The sequence below is a fragment of the Lichenostomus cassidix genome, chromosome 1, assembly GCF_008360975.1.
Source record: "Lichenostomus cassidix isolate B80296 chromosome 1, HeHo_3.0, whole genome shotgun sequence".
Taxonomy (NCBI): domain Eukaryota; kingdom Metazoa; phylum Chordata; class Aves; order Passeriformes; family Meliphagidae; genus Lichenostomus; species Lichenostomus cassidix.
Genome location: NC_139479.1, coordinates 112,956,436 through 112,978,759, shown reverse-complemented (window position 1 = coordinate 112,978,759; position 22,324 = coordinate 112,956,436). Strand labels below are relative to the sequence as shown.

Genomic DNA, 22,324 nt, shown 5'->3' with positions numbered 1-22,324 from the left:
GCTCATTTTATAGTCATTTGTTAGGTAATCAATTTAAAGGCCTTCCATACTGCCCTTTAAATGTGTAGGTGTAATTCCTATAAGCATTAACAGGATTTACATTTCCTGTTCACTGGAGAGCATATTCTTTAATTTGCTTCTCATTTTTTTGATACAGAGCTTACAGGAACTGGTGTAGAGTAAAATACTACAGCATATTTGCAAATATTTTCAATATTTGATCTTACCAACTTTGCCTTCAAACTTATTCTGGCCAGAGAAGCATAAAAATGTAATAGGATAGTTTTAATCACTTCTCTTTCCTGATGACATGGCACCCTCTCTAAGTTTTATTTCATAGCTAATACATTTAGAGGGACATAAATCTGACTCTCAGTGTTGTTTACCCACCCCAGGGAAAAAGACTCAGTGGATTAAAATCCTGCAATGGGAACTGAGGGTCATCCCTGAGGGAGGTGCTGCGAGAGCAACCCTCCAGGTAAATTAGGAGATGGTGAATTAAGAGGAAAGGTGGGGCAGGTTGCATCCAGAGAACAGTGAGCAAGCTAAGAACTGCTGTCTAAACTCAAACACCTGTGGGCATACTGAAAAAAAAAACCCAAAAAACCAGAAGTTTCGAGAAAAAAACATTTTGGAACACATTCTTAAAAATGTTGGATTAAAGAGAATTAGTTTCCCCCTCCAGCAAGTGGGCATGTTGTACATGTCTCTGCTGTCTTGCATTCGAGCTGAAATTGGCCCTGACATCTGGAGGCTACTGTAGTATCTAGACTTTAGAATCTACAACAAAAAAGGGCAAAGTCATGTTTTAATCGTGTTTTTCTGTAGTGGGGAAAACCTTTCCTGAGGCAGATTGAACTTTAGCAGGCATTTGGGATAGTGTGTGTGGGAGTGAACAGCAAAGTGAGCTTCAGTGCTGATAAAATTGTACAATGTTCAAACTTCAGCACCTCCATCACTAATGAAACGCCAACAGCTGCAGAGATTTCTACAAATGCTATTTAGTAAAATGCCCTTGCAATGTTCATCAGAACCTACAACACAAATTCACTGAAAGACATAATGATTTTGTCATGTAGCAATTCAACAGTCACTTTTACTTCATAGCAAAAATGGTTATTTAAGGGCAGCTTACTTTCCTTTTGGTGGACAGCAAAAAAAAAAAAAAAAAAAAAAAGAGCATGCCTTTGCTAGCTGACTTTCTATCCTTGCCTCAGAGCTTGACTGATCATTTCTTTCATCAGAGGTCATCTGTGCCTCTAAAAATGAAACCTGTGTGGCCACTGTTTGTTCAGTTGTTGCATATTAGCTCCTCAGTGGTTAAAAAGATCTGAACAAATAAGAGGGCTTACCCTACATTATATTACCCTTTATTAGTAGGAAATTGAAGTCTAGAGATTATTATTAAGCCTCAGCCACTGAAGGCTACCCCTACTCGGATAAAGACCCCTCAAGCTGACCCTTGATCAAGCTGCATTAGGAGGGTTTTACCCTCAGTCCTAATTAAATAAACAGAGCTGATGGTATTATTCTTCCTCATAGGCATTCCATGACATCAGCTCTCCGTGGCACCCAGGGACAAAGGGAATCAGGTTCCTTCTGGAGGCTCAGTGGTGAATTAAGGGCCTGAAATGGACCATCCTGCCCTGTTGTGTTTCATGCTCGGCTGTATCATGTGTCAGAGGGCTTCTCATTGAAGTTTGGGCAGAATATGGACAAGGTTTCTATTAAAATAGAAACTTTGTGGATTTTTGCTTGCCAAATGGAAGAGGGGCAATTTAATTTCTGCCTTGGTGTGCCAGGAAATACTGAAGGAAACAGCCTGATGAGTCTGAGAGGCACAGACATCCAAAAGGAGGGCATTTGGGTAACTTTGGTGCCTTTCCAATGCTTAACTCAGATTTTTACTAAGAATGTGTATTTACAGACACATTTCTTCACTTCAAGGTAAGAATAAAGTTAAGGTAAAGAATTCTTTATGTTTTCCAATGTTTCATATGGAAATTTCAGTTGAAGGGCAAAATCTCTCTGCCAATGTTCCCTAAAAGTAAATAAATTCCAAGCAGAGTATTTATTATTTTCTGGGAAAGCAGTCATCTCTACTGTAAACAGATAGAGTTCACTGGAAACAAAACAGAGATGGTTGTGGGGTTTATTTTGTTTTTCTGATTTTGTCTGTGTGAAGGAAGTCCTGAGGTTTACACAGAGCTGTGGTGAGATCAAAAGGTCCAACCTGGATAACAGAAATTCTTGTCCCTCAGGATGACATAAAGGATCACCTCATCACTGTACTATGGACTCCACTGGCTTCCAGTCCTGAGTATGGAGAACATATGAGCAGGAGCCAGAAAAACCAAAATAAATAATCTGCTCTTCTTTCCATCATTATTGAATTTGGGGTTTTTTATCTTTGGTACAGTGTGCTCTTGGGGAAAAGACATGGGTCAGGGCCTTGGTTCTCCAATGATTAAAGGTCTTAAAACTTCACCTTCAAGAAGAAAGAAAGAAAAAATTAGAAGAAAAACGTTACTAATTTAGCTAATTAAGAAGGTGCCATTACTTATTTTTGTTTGGTTGTTTCACAAATCAAGTATCTTATGACTTAAATGAATCTTGTTTGAATTAGAACGTTTTCAAATTTAAAAATTGTCCAGTTCAAATGTGAAAATTTCTAGCAATGAAAAAATAATCTTCTGGTTTTTGGCAATTTGTTCCTGTTGCTAGTTATCATCACCATAAAATAATTTGTTGCACCTTTCCCCCCCCCATTACTTTTTCTTTTTTTTTTTCTTTTTCAATAGGCTTCACTAATTATTTTTCTTACACTTTTTAAATTAATTAATTAATGAACATCCTCATCAGTAGGACACCATCCTGCACCAGGCTCAAAGGGAAATGTCACGATGTCCCTGCAGGTTGTCACTCAAGGATTTTGACCCAGCACTGTCACAATTGGTTGTCCTGTGTTTTTCTCTTTCCCGTTTCTGTGAGATCCATCCCAACACCTGCTTTTGCAGTAATCCATGCTAAGAAAGAGGGCAGACACTCCCTGCCTGCTCTCTCTCTCCCTGAATCTGTATTTTATTAGCCTTTAAATTTAAAGGATCACAAAACGTATTTTTCAAAGCAGCTGGCACCGCTTAGAAGTCGTAACGTTTCAAACTTCTCTGTGAAAGATGGATTTGTTGAAAAATTACCGACAATCTGTAAATCTTTATAAAACCAAGATCAATTCTGAAGCAACACTGTTTATTTTATTGCTCATCTGTGTCACGGTAGCTCTTGATGACACAGAAACCTGAAGTACAAGACAAATACTGTTTGTCAAACCCTATCAATTCCAAATTTTTTTATTTGAAGTGCCTTCTACTAGGAAATGAAATCCTGTGAAAAACAAAACATTTTGAAGGAAATTCAACTAAGATAGATTCTTTTTTTCCAGGAGAATGGCTAAAACCAGTAAGCTTGAGGGGTTTTTTTAATATTTCTGAAATACATTTTTTCTTCAATTTTTTTCTTACTCTTTTTATAATATGTAGCTTTATCAAGGCTTAAAAATTTAATAACGAAGTTTAAATTTCATAAACGCTAAATTTTTATCTATTCTAAATTTCTTTTTAATTGTTTGTTTGGATTTCCATTTTGCAACAGAAAGTTCTAAAAATTGCAGACAATGCCATTCTTGGAAGTATTTATTCACTTGCACTGCTGACACCGGAAATTCCATGGAGACAATATTAACTCTTTTCAATTTTCATTTGTTCATGCTTCTTTTTGTTTTCTACTTGTTCTTCTAGGATAATGATTTCCACAGAAGAATCAGCATTCATTCATTGATAATGACCAAAACGTGGTATCTGAGATTCCACTGCGATGATTTTTCTGAATGTAAGTTGTCCTCTGAATAGCAACTGTCATAATTAGTGATAAAAGTGATACAAGGCAGGAAAATACTATCTCCAGAGGCATCACATTCAAACAGGGATCAGCAGTGCATATTTTTCCTAGCTTCAAACCAAACCCATAGATTATGTCAGACGAGGACGTAAATTCTTTCTGCGTGCTTTGTGTGTCACAGAATAATGTCACGCAGTTTATACTGACATCACATAAATGTCAGACTCTGTCACAGTGCAGAAAACAAGTGGCCTTGTCCCAGGGCAGCCTGAATTTCTAATTTTTTTCCCTCTCTTTGTTAAGAGAAGCAAACTCCCTGCTCCGGCTGACCTTGCAGCCCGAGTGGAATGTGCATGTAGGACACATCCTGCATTCTGGTGCTGAGAAATTGGGTGCCCTCTATGTAAATCTCTGCTTGAAATACAGCTGCACTGGGAGCTGATATGACTGATGAAATGTTGTGGAGCTAGAATGAATCATAACAAGGTAGTTATGAGGGATGGGAGAGCGTAAATAAATCAAAGCAGAGATATCAAAACAACCCTTTAACAGTAGCGTTTCATAGAAAGTGAAGGAGGTGGGGAGCACTGCTGGAATGGTATTTCTGAGTTTTCTGTGTGTCACTTGTTAAGCTGTCCTCCAAGAAATCCTCAGGTGTTAGCATGTGCCCTTTGAAAGAGCTCAGCAGTGCTCTTGCAGAACATCAGTGCCACGTTCACACATTCTGTGAGAAGCAATGTGTGCTGTACATCCCAGGAACGGCAGAAATCTCTTTTCCTAAGATTTTCTCATAGGAGTGGCATGGAAAGAGGAATTAAACTGTTGCATATAATTAGAGAGATTTTACTCTGTATGTGTAGGTTCTTTGGGTTTGAATCCCGATCCTTCAATTTGAACCAATATCTAATTTGGGAGAAAGCACACTGCAGCTCTTCAGAAGTCTTTGATTTAGAGTTTTGTGGTGCTTTAGGTTAAGAACTCATCCTGTTAAAGTGCTGGACTTGAGAAAGCACAAGGTGCAGAAAAATGGGTAAGCACAGAAGCCCACATTTATAGAAGTTACCTGAATACATTGTTTTACTTGACTGCCTATTTCAAAAACAACCACAATCCTAACAATATCCTGTATCCTCATGCTGTGTTAGATCAGTAAATGTCTTTTCCTTTTTATCTGGTTTGAGAACCTATATTCAAATGTAGCAGACAGGCTTAAAACTATGGGACTTTGCTATAAAATCAGGTGTTTGTTGATATTTATATTAAATATATATGCATGTATTTCTCCAGGCTGCATGCAGTAGGTGGTTGGTAGTGGCATTTCAATACCTTCAATATCTTCATCAATGTTTTCTCTTTATCCTTTACTTACTGGACTTTTTCTTTTATCTGTTTCATCCTAAATGAGATAGGCTTTTGCTGTCAGTTAATTTGAGTTTGTTCCCAGCTAAATCATCTGGGAAAAGAATTTGGATTTCCTCATCTTAAATTTTAGGAGAAATTCAAAGACCGAAATTGCATTAGTTGCATTGCTGTTTATTTCTCTGCAGGGCTGTCATTATGATTTTTCTTTTATAGGAAATTTTCAGTGATTCAATTGTACCTTTTTAGCTCTTTGGAACAATGATGGAAAAAAAAATTGTAAGTACAAATGAGAGACTTTCCAGAGAAGATGATTTAGGTTTCCTTTCCAAGATCAAATGTTGACTTTAGCCCAAGGGGCTTAAAAAGGCCCATGGATTTTATGTGACATTTTCAGGTGGGATGATTACCAAGATACTCAAATAACAGGAGAGAGGAAAGGCCTTGGTGTATATACACTACAAAAAACCAAGACTGGCTTTATGATCACAAGGAAACCCATATGTTTTGAGTTACTTTAGTTGCCTGTAACAGTTTGTACATTATTGGCTTCATTTATTTATTGTGTTGGCCTTGGTGCATTAATACTTCATAGACCTGTAGAGTAAGTGATGATTGACAGATGTTTTAAGACCCTGATTCAAGAATGTTTTTTGGCTCATGTTGATGCCTATTCAGGTGAAAGTCAAGTCAGTTAAAGCCCTGCCTTGGATGGAGTGAAGCCTGTGCTTAAATGCCTTCGTGAATCATGATCTGCATAATACTCCCTCAAGGTAAACCAAACACATTCCTTTTTTTTTTTTTTTTTTTTTTTAAGTGAAAAATGTAGATCCCCAGGCTTTGTGAGTCTGTTTCTGAGTGACTTCTTTGACTTGTACCAAAAAACCTTCCCTGAAAATTACCACCACTCGAAAGAGGACGTTGGGAAGCAGGAATTTGTGAACAAAACAGGCAGGAGCATTAAAATGAATGACTTCCTAATGAAGTTGCTATGGAAATGTCAATAAGCAGGGATGCAAATTAAATGATCTTGCTGGCACTTTTTGTTTCTGTTGTTCTTTCCTCGCCGGGTATGGGAAGGAATATATTCAGGATGTCTTAATGTTGCATCAGTGACTGTCACTTGGCTGTCTGATAAATGGCAATTAGATCAGTGGGTCTGCCACAGAAGGGGCAATTTTCTCCCATTCTTAAAATGAGAGACGGAAGCACAGTGGTGCCCATTGAGAAGACAAACCACAGAGGGAAGCTCTCTGCCTGGAATCACACAGGGCTCTGGGCTGCTCGGTGGCACTTTGCAGGGCTGGTCACACCACGGTGGCAGCCAGCCTTTCTTTGGGGCTGCCAGCCATGCCCAGCCTGGAGTGCTTTAATTGCTGCCCTTTTGTTTTTGTGTATTCCCTCTCTCTGTGTGCCTCCCATTATGGGCTGCTGGCAGCTCTGAAGAAACTGGGGCTTCCAGCAGGGATTGCTTTCACGAGAGTCATGAGAGAGTGCACCTTTAATATCATCTGCACGGAGGCTGGGAAGCAGGAGTTGTCCTTGGCAGAGAGCCAGGGAACACAAAGTGACATTTCTAATGGACACCGCTGGTGCATCAAGCAGCTGGATTGAAGGCAGGCTGGGACAGCTGAGGAAAGGCTGCTGTGGGAAAAGTCCAGCTTGGATTTGCTGTTTACAGGCAAACACACCTGATGGGATGGGGGCAGAGCTGGCTGCAGGTCACGCCGGGAATAAGGAGCTGCTTTGTGACAAATGCAGCCCTCCCAGGGTGACAGCAGCCACTCCTTGCCTGTGGAGGTGCAGAGGCTGAGCAGCAGCTCCTGAAGTGCCACCAGCAGTGGCTGGGGATTCTTTGGCTGAGACAGGCATTTCTGCTGCTTCATGTGGGGAAAACAGCCTCTTGCAGCTCATTTCCAGATGTTAGCAAAAGCAAAAGAAAAATGTGCAAATGCATAGAGAGCAGAGTTGAAAGACAGATACAATCAATCTGGCATCTTACCTTCACTGAAAAAATAAAATCAAAAAAGCACATATAAAAAATCTGTCTTAAAATTCTAGCTAATTGCATTTACACAACTGATATCACTTGCTGCTGAATGCTTAAAAGGAATTTCTGGAAAAATATTTGCGTAAAAAGATTAATGGATCACACAGACATTTTAACAAAATCTGTGGGCTGAGTTCTAGTCTCTGTGAAGTGAGTGGGGTTTTAAATGTTGGCCTTGGTGTGACCATGAATTGGATCAATTTGAGTCTTCAGTAAAACAGGTCTGCATTCGACACAGTCATTTTTTAACATAGCTGTTTTTACATTCAATAAAGTTTGATTTTGAGAAAGGTAATAGAATTTCAGTATCACAATTTGGTAAAAAAAAAATTCTTTTTTATATGGTCCTTCTGCATTTATTTATTTTTCAGAATTCTCAAAGGAATAACTTTTTTTTTTAATGCTTGCATTTATGCACAACCAGGGGTCAGTGTTAAAATAGCAAGAACTACAGGCAGGATTTTCAAAAATTTCAATCCAAGCTTCCAACGCACAAATCCAAGCTGGATCTGCAAAGGTATTCCTCAAGTATTAGGAATGAAGACGAAGTGTGTTCTGGCATTTTTGAGTGCTAAAGCAAAGAGCATCACACTCTTCTCCAGTTTCCTGAAACTTTTTAGGGAGTTGTGAGTTAAAACTTGACCTGCCTATGAATATTTTGGTGAGTGTAATATACATTAAATGTATTGAGGATCTCCTGGTCACTCTAGGAAAATAGTTTTAGATGCACAGTTCTGCTGTCTCTTCTTCTGGTGAAGTAGATTAAGCCAGGTATTTGGCTCAGCAGTGATGTTTTTGTTGGCATAAGGTTGGTACTTCCTTTCTGGAGCTGCAGGATCAGCAGATGTTGAACTGTTGGGGTTCTGTGAGCTCTTAAAAAATTTGCTTGGAGAAAACCCATTCCCATGACATCCTAAGAATCCTGCGTGGTTGTATTTACCATTGGTTTATGTTTTGAATTTTAACACACCAGTGGCAACTTCAGAAAGCCACAAAAACCCCCAAGAAAATAATGTTAAAAATCTCGTGAAATTCAGTTTTTGCTAAAAGAGATGGTGGTTTTAAGAGAAGGTGAGAAAGAAATTGCAGGTATGTTCTTATTTTTGAGCAGCTTCATTCTTCTCAGCCTTTTGCTAGTGAATAATTTAGGATCACATTGTTGTGATTGAGAAGAGCTCAGATTTAGAAGCCAGAAAGCCAACAAAAAATGAGAAACTGGAGTTTCAGGATAAAAGTGGATTTGAGACTGTGATGATTTCTTATCCTCTTCCCTTTGCTTGTGGAACTCATGAGCAGAGCTGGCACCTGGGGAAGGCACTGCTAAGAGTGATGATTTAGGTTTTTTTGACCTTATGGCTAGCTCCTTTTGAAAAGGGCAGATGCTGAGACTGGGAGTTGCTGTCTGATGTTCATCTGGGGCACTGAGAGAAAATCCCTTCTTGATTTCCTTCTTCCCTGCAGAAGCACAGGAACTCAATTCAGCTTGGTCCCACAGGGGAAAGGGAAATAATGTCAAATTCCAGCCTAATTTCTGAGCCAACCAATGGCAAAGAAATGGCAGAGGGTTCTGTCCCTGGGCTGCTGCAAAGGGGAAAGGGATCTCTGCCATCTGGGAAGGGAAGGCTGTAAGAGAAGATTTAGGGATACAGTTGTGGGGGAAGCACAGATGGGTTGGAGAACCTAATTTTCTCTTGGTGCTTAGGGCAAGATGAATCAGTAAAGGAAAAACTTCACACCTGGGTTATCACCATATCTGAAGAACTGTGACTGCAGCAAGGACAAGATTTCTTTGCAGGGAGCTGGACGAAAATTCACACAACTGAGCTCTAGGATGTGTTTGAGGCTCAGGGCTCCAGTCACAAAGTAGAGCAAAACTCCATGGTACAAAATTTTGCCTCTGCCACACCCAAACTGTTGAATTCTTTTCAAATGCAGATTGATTCCTGGGACGACTTTCTAATTATTTGACCTTTTTAAAAGTGAACCGAAATACTTAGCTCTGGCTTAAAGTAAATATGATTCTTCTTGCTGCATGCCTTTGCAGTTGGGAGCTCTGGAGGGTGATGAAATACTACTAGTCCACAGTATTTCACGCAATACAGATGCTGAAAATCTGAATGCAGATGTTTCACTGGTACAAAAATGGACTTGCATTTACAGAAAAATGGCAATTTACACTGGAAATGGCCAAAGGTATTCACATGTCCCAGTTGTCTCTGCAGTAGCATAGCTATTTCAACTGAAATTTGTAATGGATTAGTGAATTTTTTTAGGGATACATAGAATCAAAGGCAATGAAAACGCTGTGAAAAGTTGGCAGATGGAAAACTGACTCTGAGGAGACAGATTGTTCAAATGAAGCTCTTTGTAACTTACAGCACCAGGGGCATAAATTGCAAGCAGAAGACATAAATTTGCTTTCAGGCAAACCAGGTAAAAGTTGCCTTCCTTTGTGAAGAAAGCAGCGATCCTTTCTTAGCATACATAGGAAATTGAAGGTTTTCATGCTTATTTACTGGCTGAAAAGACTTCTGTTTCTATTCTAAGTCTATAAAGTGCTTGACGTTGAAGCTGCATTTAGCAAATATCTGTGAGTAGAAGGGGAGCAAGAGAATAATTACCTGAGAAAAGTAACTTGAACCACCTACTCAGAGCACTTGAATTGCATTTCCTGTATTTTCCAGATGTGTGTCTTTCCTTGTGTGTGTTCACTTCTTCCTAAATCAGAAGTAATTTAATTCAGTGAGAGTGTGGGGGTTTTTTGATGACCAAACCCATATTTAAAACAAGAAGGAAAAAACCACAAACCACCCTCTCTGAAAACAAAATTTTAAGTAATTCCAACTCATAAGCCAGTAGAAATATTATCTGGATTAAATCAGGGCAGCACATTAAGCTGAATTCATGGCTTCCTAGCAGCATCTAGGAGCTGGAGAAACACAGTCAATAGGAACATTCGGTCTAGGAAAAGCAGCTTGTGATTCTAGAAGCTGGGAAAGAGCCCGAGGCAGCCAAACCTGTTCATATTTGTAGGACAGGGAAGGTCTGAGGACACTTTCTTTGTGCTCCATGCGCTACAGACTCCACATCCAACCCATGTCCATCTGCAGAGCAGATCCAGATTTCAGAATATCCAGAATAAAGCTGTGAGGAGGGAGGAGGAACAGGGATCTGGCGATTTAGGAAATGATACAGCAGAGAGCTGAGAGCTCCCAAGGAGATCTGTGAGCTCCTGTGGTGTGTCTGCTTCTCTGCAAAAACAGTGGCAAAGTCTAAACAGGCCTGTGGCAAAGGGGTGACCTGTTAGAGTAAATGATCAGCACAAAATTAGCTGTTATAGAACAAATGTCAGTGAAAATTGCCCAACAAATTTCTCCTCATTTGTGATTCCTCGGTGTCTCGGATTCGTGTGGAGTTTCTCCGGAAGGAGACCCAAGGAGAATGTCAGTCACTGCCTGATTAGCATGAACTCCTTAAACTAAGGCTTCATCTTTGACAACTGTGATATAAACTTATTCTTCCAAGAGTAACCAGAGGACAGGTACCTATGGACGTCATCCATCACCTTCAGATCTACTGACTTCCTTGCATCCTGCCTTCATAGACTCACTTTGTATTCCTTGACCTTGGCTAGAATTGTTTTTTAGAGTTTGAACTCTGCTGGACAAGTTCTGGCCTGAATAAGAATTTTCTTCTCTTCACAGGAAGCTGCAGAGACTTTGTAATTCAGATGAAAGCTTCAGCCAGATGTGTAGTCTGTGTGCATTTAAAAAAAAAAAAAAAACCCCAAACAATAAAAATAGAATAGTGTTGAATTTTTTTTCTATGTTTTGACTAGGTAGCAGCTTTCAGTGAAAGCTGAACAGGGCTGAACTGAGAATGCAAGAAGGAAAATTACTCTGAAAGCAAGGAGGTTTGTGAAATAGCTGGCTGGGCATCTCAAAATGTCACTCCCTTTCTCCTTGGGACCACTAATTTCATAAAAGTTTGAAGACCATCTCCTTCATCCACAGTCTAAGTAAATATCTGATGATTAGTATCTTGTCTTAGTATAGGATTTTGCTGTCATTTTTGCAGATGGGAAAGATCCAGACAGTGTTGTAAAAGCCTGATTTGTTGGGTTCAGCCACTTGGGTTTCCTTTTGGACTGCCTTTAGTTAAGTCTTTCATTTTAAGAACACCAGGAACTTCTGAAATTCTGGCAATCCTCACAGGATCTAAGACACTAAAATTCAGGGCACCCCAGAACAGTGAGGCTGTGGAAATTTGAGCTTGAGTGATTAATCAAAACCTCCAGATTGGGTAGGACCCAGAAACAGAATCACAGCTCTGGGATTTCGTGTTTTCTCTGTCCAGGGCCTTGCTGTAACCAAAGTGATGAGTGGAAAAATTTGTGCCTCTTTTGTGGAAGGCTGAGACAAGTTGTTGCAATGCTGGAAACACAACACAGCTCTCAGCACTGTGATCTCCCAAATTGTCTGCTAGCATAAGATCTCTGGCATTAAATCCAGACTCATAGCATTATTCATTCTTTCAGCATTTCTGCATGTTATCGTGTGACACAGAGGTGTGACAGAGGGATGCTGGATTTTGGCTGGTTCCTACCCCAAACCCATCCAGCAGTTGGTGTGACTGGTGCTCTGTCCAGCTGTGTGTGCTCGTCTGAATTGCATAAATTCTTTATCCCATCGACAAAATAAATGCACAATCAAAATTAAAATTATTTATTAACAGGAATTTTGTGAGCTGAAGTTCCTTGCAGCAGGACATGGTGAAATCCAACCACGTCAGCTTCCCAGGTAACTGAATCCTACAGACTCTCCCCAGGTATGTAAATGGGACTGGGCAGTTTTAATTTCTCTTTGAACAGCAAATTCGCAAATGTTTATTCTGGGTACACTCCATCTAATTCTTCCCAAGACCCCACCCTTTTTAGTTTGCTTCACCTCTCAACCCCTTTCCTTCTTTAAACACAGCCAAAGGAAGGCTGGATAGGAAAGGGAAAATTAGTTGGAAAAGGAAAACAAGCATCTGTACACAATCATATACTCCACCAGTGTGAATACAAGGCACTCGAGTCTTATACAAAGCTGTGAACATTATGTGCCAAATTTGTTGCAGATGTAGGCAGAAGCTAGAAAATATTGAAAAACTGAGAAAAAACAGTTAAAACAGGCATACCAACTTTTATGAAAAAAATAATTATTATAAACATGTTCCTTAATATTAAATTCAACACAGCTCTTTTTTTTTTTTCCCTGTCTGCTCATGAAATACTTTGCAGCCAATAGATATTTAGGAGAAAAGTAACACAATAAGAGGTGGCTCAGATGCCTTCAGTGGTATGGCTTTTATCCAGATGTAATGTTTAAAAATGCATCTTTGCAGGCAGGAAAAGTCCTCCAGATTTATTTTTAGAGAAGCGAATTTCTCAGCATATTTCAGCTTGCTGTGAGTAGTGGAAGTGGTCAGCTTGATTTTCTTCCTGTGCTTATCAGGAGCTTGTTGTGTTATTTTATCACACAACATATGCTAGATATAATTTCTGTACATTAGAATAATTCCTTAGTGGATTTGCTGACTGTAATGAAGAGAAGATTTAATATTTGTGTCTGCAGACTTTCCAAATGACTCTTCCTTTTTTTTTTTTTTAAACGTAATTTTATTTTAAAATTACTTTTACGTGGACCTTAACCCAATGAAAACAAAACAGAAAAACAAGAAGTTTCCCTCCACCTTTTTTTTTTTTTAATTAGGCATTTCTTATTTTAATGAAGACATTATTAGGCAGAGTTGAACAGCAGCCAATATTGAGGAATTAGGGTTTAGCCATAAGGTCCTGCTCCTCTGGTTGACTTGTTGTAACAGACTTGGGCATGGAGTCTGAATGATGCAAACCCTAGAAGACCTTAAAATTAAACTCCATTCGTATGTATCATTGGCCAAAAGTAGTTTCAATCATTTTTATCTTTAACAGAGATGTTGGCTAGCACTTCCTTTTTCAAAACAAAACTGTTTTGGAAGAGAGAGACCTGCTTTTCCCACGGGAAAAGTGAAATATTTTGCCTAGCATGGTATGGATTATGTCCAAAAACATGTTAATTGTTTTGTCATGATGGGGTATGGATTTTGGTACTTCATGAATTCACCTTCCTGTCTGCATTAGGCTACTCATGTCTTTAAACAGCTCTGCCAGAAGGGAGGTGATCCTGGTACAACCTGGTATAACCTACTGTCTGACTCAGAATTCCAATATTTAAGAGAAAATGAAAACCCTTCAGACTCTGAATTGCAAAAATTTCCATTCCAGTGTTCACTGAACCAAGTTTGAGAACTGATTGGTTCTGTCAAAATGCCCACATTGGAACACGGGATCTTAAGTGTAGGTATTTAGGTGGGATTTTTTTGGGTGATGTGGCTTTAAAACAGATGGAGGCAATTATGGGATAGCAAAAATGGACTTTCCTGGCAGGTAGACTTTGCCTTTCTGTTTGGAGCTTGCAAAAATTACCAGAACAAGATCCAGGAGGATCCATAAATATATTTAGGGGTGCAACCTGTGTCGCTTGAGGCAAGTACAATTTGAGGAATTTGCACTTTTGCTCTTGACAAAATTCAAGTGGGCTCAAACCCGAGTTAAATCTGTGAAAGGAATATCTAGAAACTCATGGATTTCTCAGTCTGATCTAGAAGATGAAAATGGGAAATTGTGGGGTTGGCTGGTCTATCCTCCATGTACATAGTGCAAGGTCCTAAAAATAGCATGTTAGCAAAATATTTCATGTGGTTGTTGTGGCTTTGGAAGAGCAGATATTTCATGTTTTCTCCTTTATATCAAACCCACCAAAGCTGGAGTCACTCCAAGTTCTGGAACCTTCAAACAGTAATTCAAATAATCATGGGAAACAATTCATTAGTGCTACCTTTTGGTGTTCAGAACTTTATGCAGGATGCACATCACGTGTTGGAAAGGCAGATCCCACCCTGTCCAGTGGAAATCCAGTAATTCTGAGTATTTTCACACTAGACTACAGAAATTCAGCACATTAAGAGTACAGAAAAAAAAAATAATTCTCATTTGTGGAAAGTGAAGCAAGGGTTTCAGCAGGTACTTTCAATTCTCCTCCAACACCATCACTTTCCAATTTAATTCCCTTAAAATCAATGGCATCAACTCCATTAGAAATAATGAGAGTTGCTAATTTACTATTTTATTCATTTTCAGTAGGTTTGAACTTTCACCTCTAATTAATTTTTTTTTGCATATCTTACTTCCAAGGTCTTTTAATCCTTCTGTTCCCATGTGGGCTGCTAAGGGAGTGGTTGGGACCTTCTGTGTGAACTAGAGAGGGTGTGGTCTATTTTTACAGATTTCACTTGAGTTCTGTGACAGGAACACCACTCAGTATTGGGCTGAGACCAAAGAAAACCTCGGGATTTTAAAGCTGCAGCTGGCAGCTCCATGGGAAAAAATTCAGTGTTTTTGTCTTAATATGCAGAACATGTGTATGTATATACATACACACATATATATATTCTCATTTATACTTATAAATGTTTCTTTTCAAGAATGGATACTCTTTTCCTGTTCTGTATTTCAGTGTTTCCACTCTCAAGAGTGTCACACTTTGGCAAAAAAATTGTGATTCTCAAAGCTCTGCCGCAAAAATGGTTTTGTAAGAGCCAGCTTAATAAAAACATCAGGCATCTCTGTTCCAAACAATTTTATTGCAGTTAACAACTCAGCCAGCTGTCAAGTGTGTTGTCACCGAGGCACTCTCCCTGCCTGTGAATAATGGCACCAGAGAGTGTTGGATTTCTGTAGCATCTTAAACATATAGGCACTGTCTTACTGCACAGCAGTTTTTCTCTACCACTTCAGAAGGGATGGGAGCTAAAAAAAATTGCTATTTTGTGCAAAAGCTAGTTAGTGATGATAAAGCTCCACAGGCATCAAATTAGTTCACCTGCAGCAATTTACATGAAAAATGTGCAAAGGACACTTTCTGGACATTGTCTATGTGGTTTTTTTTTCTTTTTTTTTTTTTTTTTTTTTTTTTCTAAACTAAATGTGGAAATTAATAGTTGTGAGTTCCTTCTTTCTTCCAGGAATCAATTCTGGCCTTGACCTCCCCACTGCCTACTCCTTTCCTGGTGTTTGCTTGGGTTTCTTACCAGGAATAACCTCCTTAATGTAAATACTTCTTTAATGTATGGAGAATTTATAGACACTTTTATTTGGTTCATGCATAATTCTTAAACTGTGTTCATGTGAGGTTTGTATTGTTTCAGTTGTTTCTTTTTTTTCTTTCAAAAGCTGATTGCAATTTATCCTCTCCTAAAATCTCCGTTTAATGTATACTGCATTTTTATTGCCAATTTTTCAAGGATAATCTGCAAAAATGTCCTCTGTGCATCAGCTGAATGTGGAAAGGGCTCAGTCAGCCTTCAGTAATATGCCTAATTTGTCCTCTATTTTTAAAAAAACCCCAATATTTCACTAATATATTCAGCATCTAAAAAAATGTAGAACTGGGAATTGTGACTTGTGAGTAATATGGACAACTTTGTGACAAACTGATCCCCAAATTTTATCCCCTTCTTTATGATGCTAAATAATATGTTGGTTCTGTGGAAATTTACCTTTAGGAAACACAGCTGGGTGTGATTCATTGTGGCTTCTGGGAAGCAGAGAATAGAAATGGTGAGTTTTTGGAAAAGTTATTCTCACTGATAATTTTTTTCCTTTATTTTCCCTCTGTCTCCAGAGACACGTTCATTGCATGGCAAAGTAAATTTTTTCAGAGAACAGATGTGGTTATTAAGAACTGGAATAAATTTCAAAAATTCATGAAAAAATAGTTGTCAATTTGGCCATTAATTTGGCCATAATATCCTTATTATTTTCAACCCATGATATAATATTGTTTTTTAAAAAAATTAAAAAAAATTTATAAATATTCCCAAGTTTCACCCATACAACACTAGTACTGGTTTCTACTCTAACTGATCAACTATTATGAGTAGGAAGATTATTTTGATGAGGAAAAAAGGTGTAAATCAAGTATAATAAGTTTTTGTGTGGGTGCTAGATGGTTTTTGTTGCTTGCACCATAGGTAGTGCTTTAGTTAAGGAAAATTAGAGCTTGAAACTCAATTTCTTAGGTGAGGAGTGATTTATGACTGCAAACATACATTCAAAATAATAAACATTTGGTAAATTTGCACATTCCTCCCTTTGCTATTTATAATTATTTCCTGCATGGAGCATTAGTGTCTCATGAGTAAAAAAATTCTCATAACAGGTCCTCCTGCAGTGTTGCTAAGCTCAACTATTGAATGCAATTTTTTGTGTGGTATAGGTTAAAAAAAAAAAAAGAAAAAGTTCTTTATCTAAAAGGCTGTTTAGTCTTTCTACTATGGGCAGGGGAATTTACAAGTTGCCATTGTTTTTCTGTGCAGTAAAAATATATTGAGAAGTACCAGCATACATATAATGCATTTAACATAAACAGATCCAAAAAAAGCAGTTCCCCAGCTTGCTCTCAGTGGATTAAAAATGACCTGAATGTAAAGATATGATGGTTTTTTTTTTTTTCAGATCTAGGAAGATGATGCTGAGCCTGTAGGCACAGAGTTTTTTGTAAGAATGTTTACTCAGCTCTTTGTGGTGATGATCAAGCTCTCTGTAGTTGATGTTAAGCAGTTGTTGTAACTCATGGTAAAATACAGAATTAATGATGTGCTTTGTTTCAAAATCTAAAAAAAAATATATATACATATACATATATACAGTGACAGTGCTCCTTAGAGCTCACACTGAGCACTATGAAAAGACTCTAGGAAAGAAATACAGATCCTGGTCTGATGCTCTGGGGCTCTAGGATGATTCCTGAAATGTTTATTCCTAATATTGGTACCTTGATAAGACCAGAAGACAGGTAGATCTACAAGCAAACTTGACAGTTATTAGGTGTCTCAATTTCTGGTGGTTTTGTATTCACAGACTGTCATTAAAACAGTCATCAAGCAAGACAAGAGATATCCTAAGAACATATACAAATATACAAAGAATACCACTAAATAATTGCTTTACAAGATGGCAGAGTTCAGCAGGCCACCACATTGTTCTAAAGAATTGCTCCTTATGTTAATGTGAGGTTTGGAAAGCAGGATGAAAACTGAAGTATCAACATTTTAACAATTAGTTTTATATATTAAGAGCAAACAAAATTTTCTACTGGGAAGTGCAAAATAAATCATTTGGAAGAGGAATCTCCTGAACTGGGTGATCTATAACTACCCAGAGAATCACTGGGGGTCACTTCAGCATGTGAAATTTTCACTCCCCCAAATGCTCTTAAGGGGAAAAAAGAACATGGGATGGTGGAATGGACAAGAGTTTGAAGCAAGTATTGTAAAGAGGTGAATGCAAACCTGGTTTCTGATTCAGGCTGTGGATAAAGGGTGGATTAGGACTTTTAATGAGAGATCACTAAGTCACAGTGTTGATATTCCAGCTGTTCCTGCTGCTCCAGGTCAGGCACTGTTTGGGTTTTCCCAGACTTTGCCTCACAAACGCCCCAAACCGCAGTGTCTCTCCAGTCTATTATGAGACTGCTTTGTGCTCATGGACATGGAGCTGGTCTCCTGCTGCACCTCTCCTCAGACCACCTGCAACTCCTTCAGATTCCAATTCAGCACCAGGTCAGGTTCTTCTGCCAGCAAAAATACCGAGTTCAGCTGCAGCTGCATCCATTAGCTCCTCAAGCCTGCAAAGAGTGACACCAGTGACACGTTTTTGGGTGAATGGTGGACCCACTGGTGAGTCCATAAATGTGATGATCAATCCTCCCTTTCATGTCACCGTGTTTAAACATTCTTTTACCACCATGTGCTTGGAAGGTGACAATCCCCTGCCCTTCACTCATAAAACACACACAAATATTTTGCATCTGTCACAACTGAACTTCACAGATGTGCAGCAGTACAGATGCTGGTTAAAAATGATCTCTTTCTGTGTTGTTGTTGGGATTTTTGTTTCTTTTGAGTTTTGGAGTTCTTTAAGCAAAATACTGATCCACTAGGTTATGTTTAGCAAAAGAGTTTTAAATTATCTGTTTTGAACAAGCTATTGCACCTCCTTGAACTCTTCCAGCAAAAATTAGGGTTTCATTCCAAGGCTGCCATGAGCAATTGAGGACACTTAACTGTGCTAAAAGGGACACAAGGACTGTAGGGGATTATTGGGGTGATGGGAGCACCCCCATCAGTGAGATGAGGAAAAATGGACCTCTGGAGCCCAGGGAAATGGAAATCATTTTGAGGGCTGAGCAGATGGATTAGAGCAGCAGCAGGGGCAAGCACCAGAGGTTTATTACTGACCTCATGGGCCAGTCGTCAGGGCACGGCTGAGAAGTGGAAAGCAGGACCTGTTTTCTGTGGTTTCCAGGGGTTTGATATGGTTTTTGTTTTTTTTCAGGCTGACAACGAAATGAAGCAAAATTTTTCATTGTTTTTCTCCAGCTCTGGGAGATGGAGAAGTGCACATCAGGTATCTACTTCATCTTGCTGATTTCAGGCAATAATTTTTGATGGAAGAAGTGCAGACGTTAAGTCCTGCTCAGCTTGACTCAGAAAAGAGGTTTTCAGATTGCTTTTGGGCAGAACTGGTACTTGACATTTTCATTAAAAGTAACCGCATGCAGCACTACTTGCTGCAGTAGTTACAAACTTCATAATTTTATTTTATTTTATTTTTATGTTATGTTATGCTATTTTATTTTCATCCCTTTGGTCCTCAGAGTGCCTAAATGCAGAGGAATGGTGCATGCCAATGTGTGTGCACATGTATCCACCTGCCTTTCCATATATTTAGAGATCATAATGGGAAATATATCCTGAAGTGGAAGCACCAGAAGCCTTGTTTGAGACCCTGCAGGGACACAACTCTCTAGGTGCCACAGAGATGGTGCTGATTTATAGCAGTGTGGGGTCAGAGAGCACAGCCTCTTAGCACCCAGAGCAGCAGGGAGGGTAAAAAGTCAGCTCGAGGCTTTTCCCCTTTGCTGCTTTGCTCTTTCAGTTCTCTGCCATTAATTACTTCTCACTTCTCCCTCTTTTTCCAGCAGGGTGTGGATGTGGCAGCTCCTGAGGCTTTGCACAAGTGGAAAGGGTGAGCAGCTCTGTGGAGGTTCCATGCTGACAGAAAACACATCTGAGGAAACACAAGTCAGGATGGATCCCTTCCCACAACGTGTTCTCTCTCATGAAATCCGACAGAGAAGCACAACAGGGGCAGCTGGGTTTGCTGCTAATCTCTTACCTTTCACCTGGGTTTGTGTTTGCTCTGTCCTAATGTCTCCTGTCAGCTTTTGCTGTGTCCATCCTTCCTTTTTGCTGAGCCTCTGCAGGCAGGCAGGACAGAAAGGATCTAATTTAGGGGACAGCCATCAACAGAGGATACATTTGGCAGCATGTCACGAGCATACTCCAATATGCTGTGTAATTTATGAGGCAATGCATCCATTTTTAAGGCCAGCCCTGAATCTCAGTATATCAAAAAGCAGAAGAATAGACTGCTGCTGCCACTTATAATAACCTGTCCAGAAATACGGTGTGTGAAGGGCCTTGTATCTATCATTAAAAGTGTTTTAATTCTCCTTTTAGTTGCTATCTACCAGGTATTTAGTAGAAGTTATGGCTAGGATGACTTCAGTGATAAAGCTCCATTTCATGTTGCATGAAGACGAACAAAAGAGGTAATATTCTCTGGCATATCCTGTGGATTCTCATTGTTTGGCTTTGACTTTGGGGGACTGAAATATCTCTAATTAGGTTTTTTCTCTGCTCCTGAGTTTCTAGCAAAATCAGAGTTCAAAACACAAGTTTAAAGCCTGACGTGGGTTGAACATGTTTGACAAAATTGAAGGGATAGAGAAGTTCTGGAGACACCTTTAAAATGGATGCATTGATTTAACTGAGATTTTATAGGGGGGCTTCTTCACTCTGGGCAGAGCAAAACCACCCTATGGCCCTGCCTGTGTATCCCACCTGGACAAGCTCGCCCACTCCTTTGGGGGGAAGGTGGACAGGGATTTTCCCTCTGGCCATGGGGACGGTAAGGAAGGTGATCTGTGCATTTCCATTCCTTTCCTGTTCTAGTCTGATGGGAAGTACTGAAGGGAAGGGCATGAGATGAATCCGACTCCTATACAACCTTGGCATTGTTAAAATATTTATTGTTCATCCAGTTATTAATTTGCCCAGAAATCCAGACTACCAGGACTGAATTACCTGATGGGCCAGATCTTGAAGCCATGCATAATTTGGTCTGGCTATGTATAGCCTGAGTGGAGAAAAAACATTTTAAAACAAGGCAAAGCACACATAGTGGAGACTCAGAAAAATACCTCAGAATGTGAGATACAGACAAGAATAACTGAAATCATAAGTAAAGACAGAAGGTGACTCCTCCCTCTCTGTGCCTCACTGCCTGCAGAGCAATGTCAGAGTACTGCAGAAGCCAACACAGAGAGGAAAAGTGCCACAATAGAGCAGAGATTAAACACCATATCAATGCTGAGGGGCATCTGAGCCATCTTAATCACTGCAAAGCAGGTGGCATAGACCAGCATCTCCAGAAGCCAGAGGAAGAGTTTTCAGGGCAAGAACTAAATATGCTGGTGGGCTAGTAGTGGAGTTTGGACCTTGGCACCAGTAGGCTGCCTGGAAACCAGAAAAATCTCCAGATATTCTGGAATTTATTGTCTGTGAGCTAGACACTGAATTGGTCCTGCTAACTCAGTGTCAGAACAGGTTTTCCACAAAGAAGGATTTAATGAACTCCAGGGTCCTGTCAGCCTCCTCAGCATCAGCACAGAGATGCAAACCTGATTCGCAGCTGCAAGGAAAGACCTCTTGCTGTGTGTTCACCCTCTTTTCCAGCAGCTCTCATGGACTTCTGGGAAGCCAGGAGTTTGTCTCCAGGGGCAGAACAAGTCAGATACAGAGTCTGTGGGTATTGACTTCCTGGCTTTCAGCAGGACATTGCTGTGCTTTCCACATGACATTGCTGCAGAGGCAGACAGTCCAGGGCCAGCAAGGGATGGAGAAGGATCTGGTAGACAATGATTCCTTTGGGATTGGGCTGTCTAGGAGATGGAAGAGGGCCAGGGAAGATCAAAGGCACGGCGTCTGCTAAAAACTAATGATTACAGCTGTGGGCATGTATGGTTGTGGGGGGTATTCTGGTTTTTGTTTTGATTTAATTATTAAGCTGTTAGGAAATATCATTTCAGTTCAATTGCAAAGCAGATTTTCTTTGTGAATTAAAAAAAAAATGTTGCAGATTTTTTTCTTTTTTTGCTCAGAAATAAATGTGGGCATGTACACATTTGCAATTTCACAGGCTGTCATCATGGCATTGTAAAGGTAAGCTCAGTTTCTTATGCAGTTGCATTATAAAATTGTGTGTAAAACTGAAATGGTTCACTGAAAAGGAAGCCATTAAACTGTATAAAGATTCATGATCCCTTACTGGTCTTATTTTAACAAGACACTATAAAAGGAAACATTTATTTTCCATGCTAAAAGTAAAGGTCACTCGGTAGCTTTCCATTTTCTTTCCTTCTTTCCCCTTTCTTGGCACTCACGTTGGTTTCTGAAAATATTTCATTCTTTTTTCTTTCATTTCTCCCCTTTCAAGCTCACCATCTTTCACTCTAACAGCTTCTTTCTTTTCTATCCTTATTTCCCAGCAAACCAATATCCTTAGGGGTTCTCCTGCCTTTTATTACAAAGAGTTCATATCATCCAGCCCTGTGAACTGCAGGGCAGATAAGAAACTATTTTCAGCACTCTAATGTTCTAGAGGTAGTCTGCAAACCACTTCAAAAAGACTCATTCTTTAGCTATTCCCAAACTTTCTTTTTCACAGAGCCTCTGTGGCATCTCAGAACAATGGTAGAGATCCAGTGGTCATTTGTGAAAAAATGGCAAGGAAACATTAAAAATTGT

The 22,324-nt window shown here is 39.5% G+C and overlaps 1 long non-coding RNA gene across 3 annotated transcripts; it reads left to right on the top strand.

Annotated features, from left to right (window-relative positions):
* Positions 1-3,803: 3,803 nt before the first annotated feature.
* On the top strand, positions 3,804-21,544 carry LOC146445595 (uncharacterized). 3 transcript variants are annotated; one of them, XR_014852700.1, is made up of 4 exons: positions 3,804-3,888; positions 5,935-6,029; positions 12,041-12,133; positions 19,438-21,544. It is a non-coding gene; the product is annotated as an uncharacterized LOC146445595 (long non-coding RNA). The 3 variants fall into 3 exon arrangements; XR_014852696.1 differs by having other exon boundaries at positions 19,435-21,544; XR_014852691.1 differs by lacking the exon at positions 19,438-21,544 and adding an exon at positions 15,416-15,500.
* The last annotated feature ends 780 nt before the right edge of the window (positions 21,545-22,324 follow it).